General features: G+C 43.4%; 1 protein-coding gene across 1 annotated transcript in view; it reads left to right on the top strand.

Moving 5' to 3' along the window:
* pelp1 (proline, glutamate and leucine rich protein 1) overlaps positions 1-12067 on the top strand; it is a 111785-nt gene that overhangs the window by 1189 nt on the left and 98529 nt on the right. The gene's annotated exons all lie outside the window — the stretch shown is intronic.

Here is a 12067-nt window from a genome sequence, read left to right as displayed (position 1 = left end):
TCGGATCAAACTTGTGAGTAAATACATTGCGGCATGGTTAACACTGTTGCCTCACAGCAAGAAGGTCCTGGTTTTGAACCAGGCCGTTCCCAGTCCTTTTTGTGTGGAGTTTGCATGTTCTCCCCATGTCTGCGTGGGTTTCCTCCGGGTGCTCCGGTTTACTCCCACCATCAAAAAGACATATGCAACAGGAAAAAAACAAAACCTGGAGTTGGTCCCCGGGTGCTGCAGCTGCCCACTGCTCCTATACAATAGTGACAAAATACAATACAAAATACAATGACAAAATAAGTGGCTTACTTTAATAAAGTGGTTTATATGACTTCATATCCTCTTCCCGTCAGTCGGTCAGTCGGCATCATCAGCTATAATAATAATAATAATAATACATTAAACTTATAAAGCGCCTTTCTAACACTCAAAGTCGCTTTACAATAAACGGCGGTGAAACAAGACAACAGATAAACATAGCACAAACATACAGGGGTGGATGAGAAGGGGGTGCTATGAGAGGGAGAAGTGGCAGCTACACACGATACTGGCAGTACTCTCCTACTTAAACACACAAAAGGGCAAGAAAAGCAAAAAAAACAAAAAACAACAGCACTGTGGACGTTGATATTGTGTAGGGGTTTACTCCCGTAGCCTATTCCTCTCCCGAGGTATCCACGAGGCAGTGGCACTATTTAACACATAGCTGGGGCTGGTTCATGGGCATCAGGGAATATTCACACACCGGTGGGCCTGCGTACGGCACGTCTAGGGGCCAGAACTCGTCCGAGTCCCTTGTAGTTCAGTCAGGGTCCAAGGTGTACGCAGTTACCATGTGTCGCCATGAGGTACTACATAGGGCCTGCTGTTGGAGAGGCTATATACTGGCAGCTATGATGCTGGCTGCTGAAAAACATGCTCAACAACTGTCTGCCATTTCTTTCTCTCCTCACATGCTCTGATGGCTTCCGTTTTACCCATTTTTGTCCAGTTTGAGATGTTGTCCATGGACGAGATTGCTGGTCTGCCTCATTGCCTTTTGCCTTCAACTTTGCCTTGCAGCATATTTTTCATAATACTGCCGGTCTTATGACGCATAGCATGGTCGAAATATTTTAGTTTTCGTCTGAATGGTCGACAGAAGGATCATATTTGTTCCAAGTTGCTGTAGCACACTTTCATTTGTATGTTTTTCTATCCAACCTATTTTCAGCAAATGGCGGTAAAACCACATTTCGGCAGCATTTATTTTCCTTTTCATCTATTTTGTGCAAAGTTCATCCTTTACTTCCGTAAATCATGACTGGCCATACGACTGTTTGTAGTGTCTTTATTTTCAGATTGGTTGAGATGGCACGATCTTTCTGTAACCTGCACGACAGGGGAATGGGCCTATGCTTGCGCAGGGACAGTTTACAGTCTAATGTCTAAGTTCAGTGGAGATTGGTGTAGGTTTTTTTCTAGACCGGATTCTAGTACTCACCCCAAAGACAACACACACACTCGTGGGTATAGTTTACAATAAAAAAACCAATTTATTTCAACAGTTCAAAGTAAAGTTATTTCAATATCAATACTAAATTAGATGTGTTATATATATATATATATATATATATATTTTACTCTATTATACTTTTTAAAAGTTCTTCCTAATATTCTATTTATTGTCTATATCTATCTATATTCTATTTTATACCCTTCTAATATATTACTCATGCAGCCATATTCTACACTAACAAATTAAAGAAAATAATCCAAAATAAAGTATGAGTGCACTCAAAGAAAATAATAAAGAAAAGAAAAGGGGGAATGATTCAGTCTTCCAATCTGTGCAAGGTGCAATGTCCAGATCCTACCACAATCACAGGGGCAAGTTAATGTAGAGGCGATGATGATGAATCCAAATCCAGGGCGATGATGGGGGCAATCCAAAGGGGGTATCCAAGGGTTCCAAAAGGGTGTAGCAAGGGGGGTTGTTCGGGGTACTAAAAAAACAGTCAGGATTCCAGCAGCGTACAAAACACAAGAGAAAAGAGTCTTCCTTCAACGGGAGATCATCTGTCAAGGAAGCTTCGTGGGAGGGCTCTTTTTTGTCGTAGTTCAAATGTCCTGTAGCTCAAATATCCGTAGTTCAAATATCAATAATTCAGGTATCCATAGTCGAAGTTGTCCGTATTTCTAAATATCCGTATTTCTCTTCTCTATTGTCGACGGTTGTTTGCATGGTTTAAACTCTGTAGCTCGTGTGCCTCCTAGAGGCTACTCGTGGAACTTACATACGTTACAGGGTACATGTAATCATGTGGGTTACATTTCCATAAGTTATTTAGTTGAATCATTCGTTGCTTTGCCATCCTGATTCTCATTTTGATGTCAGTAGTACACCAGCCATTTGCCGTTTTGATCGAGCCCTTGAAATTTTCTATGCTTTCTGAAGCCTTGCCTTCAATACATATTTTATTGTCTTGATTTCCGCCAATGTACATGACTTTGGTTTGCTTTATTTGTTAAGAAATGTGGGTTTCAGTGCTTAATCCTGAAAGTGTATTTTCAGTTGCATAATTAGTATTCCATTGAGCTTTTAAAGTATATGAATTTGTAATCAAGTGCCAGGAACCTGCTGCCCGTACCTCTTCGTCTCTGCTGACAGTGTGTCACTCAGTGTAGCAAGCAGATAGTTTGACACTGCTAACTGATGCAAGCACACAAAGTGTGGCTATGGGTCATTGATACTGCAGTGATACAGCAAACATTTTAAATGAGAATGTCATGCAAGGAGAAAACCCCTCCAATATGTTGAAGCATTGTTTAAACCTAAAAAAGATTGATGGCTGGGTAAATAGATTTTTTATCATTCTTGAGGAAATTTGCTTCAGTGGGTTTCAGTTACTGGTAATTGTGATAAGAGGGTTAGACCCATTGAGTATTTACCACATAATCATTACCAACTATCTCATATCAAATATATGGGCAGGGGGAGATTCTAAGTTTTAATACTCTAATCCCTATTCAGACCCCACTGAAATGTGACTTTTTTAAGACTAGTATTTAGTTTCATCATCTCTTGTCTTGAACTTGGTGTATAAATGTTGAGATAAAGTAAGCCCGTCACGTAGGCGTGGGCGATAAATGACAGCGTTGTGTCCTCGTGATAGACACATAATCACAATAGCAATAAGAAAACGGTTCAGTGGAATGTTGAACAGTTTCATTTACATGCTTTAAATGTAAACCACCATGAAAGCTCATAATGGATATGTGTGCTCCCTCCCTGGCTCATAAACATCCCATCATATCTCTTGGTAATGGAGCGTGCTACGAGTGACATGCGAACAGCCAGTCATATAACAGGTGTGTTGTCCGGTTGCACTATCCACTCTTTCCCATGAAAAAATGGGAAAGAGTGATAGAAGCTAGGTTAAGAGGAGCGGTGATGATCAGCGAGCAGCAGTATGGTTTAATGCCACGAAAGAGCACCACAGATGCGATGTTTGCTTTGAGAATGTTGATGGAGAAGTATAGAGAAGGCCAGAAGGAGTTACATTGTGTCTTTGTAGATTTAGAGAAAACATGACAGGGTGCCGAGAGAGGAGGTGTGGTATTGTATGAGGAAGTCAGGAGTTGTGGAGAAGTATGTAGGAGTGGTGCAGGATATGTATGAGGGAAGTGTGACAATGGTGAGGTGTGTGGTTGGAATGACAGATGGGTTCAAGGTGGAGGTGGGATTACATCAAGGATCGGCTCTGAGCCCTTTCTTGTTTGCAATGGTGATGGACAGGTTGACGGACAAGATCAGGCAGGCGTCTCCGTGGACTATAATGTTTGCGGATGACATTGTGATCTGTAGCGAGAGTAGGGGGCAGGTTGAGGAGAGCCTGGAGAGGTGGAGGTATGCACTGGAGAGAAGAGGAATGAAAGTCAGTAGGAGCAAGACGGAATACCTATGCGTGAATGAGAGGGAGGACAGTGGAATGGTCAGGATGCAAGGAGTGGAGGTGACAAAGGCCTATGACTTTAAATACTTGGGGTCAACTGTCCAAAGTAACGGGGAGTGCAGGAGAGAAGTGAAGAAGAGGGTGCAGGCAGGGTGGAGTGGTTGGAGAAGAGTGTCAGGAGTGATTTGTGAAAGAAGGGTACCATAAAGAGTTAAAGGGAAGGTTTATAGGATGGTTGTGAGACCAGCTATGTTATATGGTTTGGAGACAGTGGCACTGACGAAAAGACAGGAGGAGGAGCTGGAGGTGGCAGAGGTGAAGATGATAAGATTTTCACTGGGAGTAACGAAGAAGAACAGGATTAGGAATGATTATATTAGAGGGACCGCTCAGGTTGGACGGTTTGGAGACAAAGCAAGAGAGACAAGATTGAGATGGTTTGGACATGTGTGGAGGAGAGATCCTGGCTATATTGGGAGAAGGATGCTGAATATGGAGCTGCCAGGGAAGAGGAGAAGAGGAAGGCCAAAGAGGAGGTTTTTGGATGTGGTGAGAGAGGACATGCAGGTGGCTGGTGTGACAGAGGAAGATGCAGAGGACAGGAAGAGATGGAAACGGATGATCCTCTGTGGCGACCCCTAACGGGAGCAGCCGAAAGTAGTAATAGTTGTCCAGCTGCACTATCGACATGTGACAACAGCAGAAACGGCATCGCGTGAGAAAATGAGTGCAGGCGGTGAGGGAAATGTTGATTTTAAAAAAGGACGGGCCAGCTCTTCCAGTGTGGCAATGTTTTTTTGTTTTTTAGTTCTGACTAATGTCAGAACAAAGTGAGGTGGTCAGTAAGGTTAAATTCAAAATAAAGTTGTTAAATTCAACCTTTTTCTCCTGGTCTTCATTAAAAACAGGTGGCAGAGGTGATTATTATTAAATTATAATAATAATAATAATAATAATATATTTTATTTGTGGGCGCCTTTCATAGCACTCAAGGACACCTTACAGAACACAGTAAAAAACAAGCAGCACTGTATCAGACAGCATAAAATCAAAACAAAGCAGGGTAGACAATAAAAAAGGTAACACAACAGATAAGTATAAAATCATCATCTGCACAAAACTCAATGAGGCATGGATCAGACTGAATATGCCAGTCTGAAAAGGTGTGTTTTAAGATGGGATTTGAAGATTTAAAGAGAGTCAATGTTGTGAATGTCTTGTGGGAGAGAGTTCCATAGGCAGGGGGCAGAATGACTGAAGGCTCAATTCCCCATGGTAGTCAAAACCCCATGGTAGTCAAGCGGGCCGATGGTGTAGTGAGTTGGAGAGCAGAAGAGAATCTGGGAGGGTGTGTGGTTCAGAAAGATATGAAGGAGCTAGATTATTAAACTATTAAAAAAAAAATACTCCCCTCTCACCCCCCCCCCCCAAAAAAAACCACAAAAAAAAACCCAGCCACTCTACACTGACTCACCATTTGTATCAGGTTTGTGTCGGTGTATCTTGTGAGTCTCATACTAAACTTGATTTATTCTACAAACACAGGGTCATGACTCAAAATGAGTTATAACTAATGTGAGCAAACTAAATCAACCCGACAAGCTTAACACAGAAGCTTAAACAGAAGATGGTAACTCAACATGAAGTAAATGAAGAGTAACTAAGTCAATAATTTAATAAAACAGGAGAAATAAAGGAATATATTATTCATATGCCACACTGTACTGTACACATACATGCAAACATATCACGCGTACAAGGAGCAGGTATTAACTGTTTAATGGACGGACTTCAATTACATCACAAAACGCTGATTATGCTTTAACTATAATATGATAAAACAAAGACTGGTAGAAATTCCTGATAGAAACAGAATATAACATATTTGAAACTACGAAGATGGGTGCCATGCATCTGGCGCTGTCTCAGAATAGTGTTTTTTATGTCTATTTACTGGTTTTGTTGAGTATTTTTGTTAAATATGCTTTAGCTATGGTTAGCTATGACAGGAAAACACCACTGGACACTAGGAACACAACAGATTCAGATGTTACATCGGAAACAACAGCGGTAAAGGACTAGACTACGACTTGATCACACTGAAGCCCCGATCCTGTAGTGATGGAGCTCTACATGGTGAGAACCGTGCGGACTCGGCCCTCACCTAACAGAGCTAATGGGTTGTATTTAGCATCGTTAGCTGATTCTTAGTTATTTCTTTATAATGTTTTAACCAAGGCTGGACCCAAATATTCAGCTATCTGGGTATTCGTTTGTTGGGTAGGTATTTGGTTTTCAATTTTGGGATTCGGATAAAAGCTTTTTCTTTTCTTTTTTTGCAAATGTAGGCTATCAGTAAAGGTGAACTGCAAAAATACATTTGACCAATTAATGCCTTTAATTAAATCGAAAGACGTGTTGCACTGCTATGCCGTCCATCTCAGCCGAGAACAGAGAAATGGCATGCCCCCCCACACCACCACTAGTAAAGCTGCGAATATTCGCTGTCGATTACGACCAAAGCCCCAGAGTCCAAAAAATGGCATTCGGAACAGCCCTAATTTTAACCCTTTGATCTAAATTGATCTTAGCAATTTTAACAGTCATTCAACATTTTATCTCAGCTCTCTTGGTTTTACGAGACACCCCTGCTTGTTTCCCTATTGATGACAATCACTGTTCCGTCTACTTGCTTGGCTAGGCTCATTTTTAGCCCGGTGGCTAAGCTAACCAAAGTTGATCAAATAAAGTGTGTTCTGGTAAAACAGTTTGATTCCTATCAAACTTTGATTTGAACTTTCATTACTGAGATTTAAGGGGCGGATTATTCGGCAGAACTGATTGTTTCTGCTGAGTAATCATCTCCAATTATTTCAGCTTTGGTCATTATTAAATTCAATAAATTCGCAATGCTGAAATTTGTGCTGGTAAAACTATTTGGTTCATACTGCTACTGCTACTACTATTTTCGCCTGCTCCCGTTAGGGGTCGCAACAGCGGATCATCTATTTCCATCTCTTCCTGTCCTCTGCATTTTCCTCCGTCACACCAGCCACCTGCATGTCCTTGCTTACCACATCCATGAACCTCATCTTTGGCCTTCCTCTTTTCCTCTTCCCTGGAAGCTCCATATTTAGCATTCTTCTCCCAATATTCCCAGCATCTCTCGTCCACACATGTCGAAGCCATCTCAATCTTTCCTCTCTTGCTTTGTCTCCAAACTGTCCAACCTGAACAGTCCCTCTAATATAATTGTCCCTAATCCTGTCCTTCTTCGTCACTCCCAGTGAAAATCTTGGCATCCTCAACTCTGCCACCTCCAGCTTCTCTGGCAGAGAAGTATGTAGGAGTGGCACGGGATGTGTGTGAGGGCAGTGTGACAGTGGTGAGGTGTGCAGTTGGAATGACATATGGGTTCAAGGTGGAGGTGGGATTACATCAAGGATTGGCTCTGAGCCCTTTCTTGTTTGTAGTGGTGATGGACAGGTTGTAGATTTCCAGAAATAAAGTTACAGTGTGGATGCATTTATTCAGCAGATGTGTATCCCGTGAGACAATTTCAATTCTTGGCAAGCAAGCAGAAGTTGGCACAACACCGATTCGTACATGTATGGCTGAATTACTGCTATATTACGACTTGCCAAGTGGTGGGCCTTGGTTGGAAATTTGAATTGTGGGCGAGGATTATTTGCATATTCATAGATTTTAGTTTTTTTTGAATAAGAGAGGAGTAGATGTAATTTTAAGGATTTTAACAAGACAATTGAATTTATGTCTTGATGCATGCTCAATAACCCAAGTAAAGAAACCCCAGAAAGTTGAATCAGTTCAAGTTCAAGTACTTTATTTGTCACATGCACAGAAATACAAAGTAAAACATGCAGTGAAATGAAGAGGGGTACTCCGTGTGTCATTATGTGAAAATACATAGACATAGATAAAAGATAAAAGATCAGTGTATTTTTTCCTCTTTTTTTAAGTCACAATAAACATGAAATAAAAAAACAACAAAAAAACCTAGCTGTCTCAAGTATTTGAAAGGTCATATATGTTGACAGTTTTTATGGCCTGTGGATAGAAGCTTCTCTTTAGTCTCTCTGTTTTGGCCCTAAGACTACAGAGGCGTCTACCAGACCCCAATAGCCTGAACAGTCCGTTGTTGGGGTGAGAAGTGTCGCTCATGATCTTCTTGGCTCTCGTCCTCACGCTTCTGGTGTAAGTGTCCTGCAGGATGGGGAGGGATGTTCTGGCGGTGCGTTCGCACCACTCTCTGCAAGTCAGCTCGGTTACTGGAAGAACAGTTTCCATGCCAAGCAGTGATGCCACCTGTTAGGATGCTCTCCACAGCCGAGGAATAGAATGTCTTCAGGATGAAGGGTGAGACCTTGAATTTCCTCAGCCTTCGGAGGAAGTAGAGCCTCTGTCTGGACTTCTTTAGAGTGTGCTGAGTGCAGGTGAGGTCCTCAGCGATGTGTACGCCGAGGTATTTAAAGCTGAAGAGCCTCTCCACAGGTTCCTCGTTGATCTTTAGTGGGTTGTATCCTTTCCCCTGCTGTGTCCTGAAGTCCACCACCATTTCTTTGGTCATGCTGACGTTCAGGGTCAGGTTGTTGGCCTGGCACCACTGTGCCAGGTCATCTACTTGGTTCAGATAGGCCTGTTCATTGTTGTTGGAAATCAGGCCTATTACCACTCTGTCGTCTGCAAATTTGATGATGGAGGTGGAACTGTCCGTGGCTTTGCAGTCATGTGTGTAGATGTTGTACAGCAGAGGGCTCAGCACACAACCCTGAGGAGCACCTGTGTTGAGGATCAATGTTCCGGAGGTTAGGCCGCCCACCCTAACCACCTTGGACTGGTCAGTGAGAAAGTTGTACACCCAATTGCACAACAGGGTGTTGATTCCTAGTGACCTCATCTGTGTGACCAGATTGAGGGGGACTATAGTATTAAATGCTGAACTGTAGTCAATGAACAGCATACGTAAGTAGTTCCCTCTCCCCCCATCCAGGTGGGTTAAGGTGGTGTGCAAGAGGTTGGAGAGGGCATCGTCTCTGCACGTGTTGTTTTTATAGGCAAACTGGAGGGGGTCGAATGAGCTGGGCAGGGTTGAGCAGATGATATCTTTCACCAACCTCTCAAAGCACTTCATCACTACTGATGTCAGGGCCACTGGTCAGTAGTCATTCAGGCATGATGGACTGTTGTTCTTTGGCACAGGGACAATAATGGACCGCTTGAAGCATGAGGGGACGATGGCTTGGGCCAGGGATGTGTTAAAGATGTATGTAAACACAAGTGCTAGCTGGTTAGCGCAGGATTTTAAGACCCGGCCTGGGATCTCATCAGGCCCTGCAGCTTTCTTGCCATTTACCCCCCCTAAGGACCCTCCTCACATCTCTCTCAGTGACGGTGAATGGGGGTTCCCTGCTGTCTACCGTGGCCATTTGGCTGTTGTTGGTGCCGTTAGCCTCGTAGCGTGCGTAAAACACGTTCAGTTTGTCAGCTAGCGAGGGATCCACACTCATAGCCGAGCAAGGCTTGTTTTTAAAATCTGTAATGACCCGTAGTCCATTCCACACGCGAGTGGCGTCACCTTCATTAAAGTCGGCTTCCACTTTGTCCTTATAGCGGCACTTAGCCTCTTTGACTGTCTTCCGCAGGCCGTAAGACGCTGCTTTATAATCAGTCATGTCACTAGAAATCAGCCTTGCATTGTAGGCGGTGGTGCGAGCTGTTAACGCTGATTGAACTGCTCTATCGACCCATGGTTTCTCGTTCGGGATGATCTTAATCTTGACAGTCGGAATGATAGCATTTGTTAGCATAGAGATGTAACTCACTGCTACTTCTGTAAACTCACTGAAGTTAGCCGAGGTCGTGCGGAACATCTCCCAATCAGCATTCTCAAGAACGTTCTGCAACATGGCTACCGAATGGTCAGCCCAACGCTTCACCTCTTTTGTCACCGGGGATTCCCGTAGGATTTTTTGTTTGTATTTTGGTAGGAGGATGATAGCGGCATGGTCTACTTGCCGAACGCTGGCAAGGAGATGGCTTTATAGCTCTCCCTAAACTGCATGTAGCAGTGATCCAGTGTATTTCTTCCTCTCGTGGGGAAGTGAAGATGTTGTTTAAATTCTGACATGCCCCGGGTAAGACTTGCTTTGTTAAAGTCACCGACCACTATGAAAGCAGCCCCCAGATACCGTTGTTGTTGTTTGTTTATCACCTCCTGCAGCTCGGATACGGCAATGTCAGTGTTGGCTTGTGGTGGAATACAGACCGCTGTGATGATTACTGATGTAAAGTCACGGGGCAGATAGAATGAACGGCACATGACGGTTAGGTGCTGCAGGTGGGGAGAGCAGGACCGAGAGAGAACCGTAACGTTCCTTGGGTCACACCACTTGTTTGTCATGAAGCAGACTCCTCCACCTTTGGATTTGCTCGACTCCTCTGTTCTATCCATAAGGACAGTGGAGAAGTGTTCAGCCGGTGTAACTGCGTGGTCCGGTACGGTGGGGGTCAACCAGGATTTAGTGAAACACAGGATGTTACAGTCTCTAATGTCCCATTGGAATTGTATCCTCGCTCTGATGTCATCCAGCTTATTCTCTAATGATTGAACATTTGCGAGTAGGATGCTCAGCAAGGGTGGGCAGTTTGGCTGGCTTCTCAGCCTGTTTCTGACACCAGCTCGTTTCTCTCGATGTTTTTTGGGCCTTCTCCTGATCCCAGTGTAATCTTTCAAAAATAAACAATCTACATTACTCTGGCTGACGCTTCAGAGAATCTCCGGTGGTAACCCTTTGCGGTCCCAGGAAACTGATTTCTAATCTTTAGAAGTGTATTGCGATCATATGCGATCATATTAAAGATAAATTCGGTAAAAAGTTGAAAAGGAAGGAAGTAAAACATAAGATAATATAAGACATAAAATAAGACACAGTCTAGACGGAGCAACCCCGGTTGCATCTGGTCTCACCCGCGCTAACCTGGGAGCAGTTCATCTGGACACAACATTTACTCGGTTAGGATTGGGTGTTAGGGTAACTGAATAAACATAGAGACACAAGTGACATAAGTCATGTTGTAGTTAGGGTTAACTCTAACAACAACATCATCCGGGGACACCACCTTGCCATTGGTTCAGATTTGTGGATGAAGCCTGGGTTGGATAATGGATGGATTGATGGATGTACCACATTTCACCGACCACATTAACTGTGCACACCACATCAAGTTCACCAGGGAGGATGTGAAAAATGACAGGTTAGCCTTCTTTGACTGTGAAATTGCAATTGGTGATGGGGGACATTTGGTTGTTCATGTTTACTGCAAACCAACACATACTGATCAGTACTTAAAGTTTGACTCTCATCATCCACTGGAGCACAAGCTAGGAGTCATCAGGATGCTGGACCACCGAGCTGACAACTTCCCCACCGACACAGTGGCCGGGGAAGGGGAGAAATCATGCATAGTGGTCACTATGGTGGACAGCTATTCAAAAGCCGTTTTCTTGTATTTGCATGGGTTTTGATTGTATAGTTGCACATCAGCCACCGCAGTGGACGCTAGTGCGTCATCCCATACACCGTCACCCACTGGCCAGCCGTTGTAAGAGCAATACACATTTCTCAAACCCAAGATGGCTGACGGGCAGCCAGAAATACTGAGCAGCTCAGGAATGTCTTGCCAATCCTTTTATGGTAGGAGACCCTTGCAGGTAAATAAAATTTGGTAACATTAAGTAACAACTAAGGGATACATTTTCATACATCACTGGCTATATTTCAACTACAATTCATACCATTACTGTGACTTTGTTGTCCTTGAAAATACTTCATCTGCAGTAACCTTTTGGCTGTAAATCAGTTGATTTATGTTATAATGTAACTTTTAGTTTTTGTCACTAAACAAAAAAAGAAAAATCACTGTCGAGGAGAACGAACGCCAGCCAGGATGACTGTCGGAACTGCTGGTCTGCATGGGCTAGCAGTTAACTTAGCCTTGGGCCCACAGGATGCAGCAGACAAAGCTCCCTCAGCTGATCCAATGCCTGCTCTCCTAGCCAGACAAATTCAACAAACTTGCCCGCACTCCACACGATGACACTAAAAACACAGTCAAGGCTA

This window comes from Lampris incognitus, chromosome 20 (assembly GCF_029633865.1).
Source record: "Lampris incognitus isolate fLamInc1 chromosome 20, fLamInc1.hap2, whole genome shotgun sequence".
NCBI classification, from domain to species: Eukaryota; Metazoa; Chordata; class Actinopteri; order Lampriformes; family Lampridae; genus Lampris; species Lampris incognitus.
The sequence above is the reverse complement of the archived record's forward strand: the minus strand, read 5'-3'. Positions and strand labels throughout refer to the sequence as shown.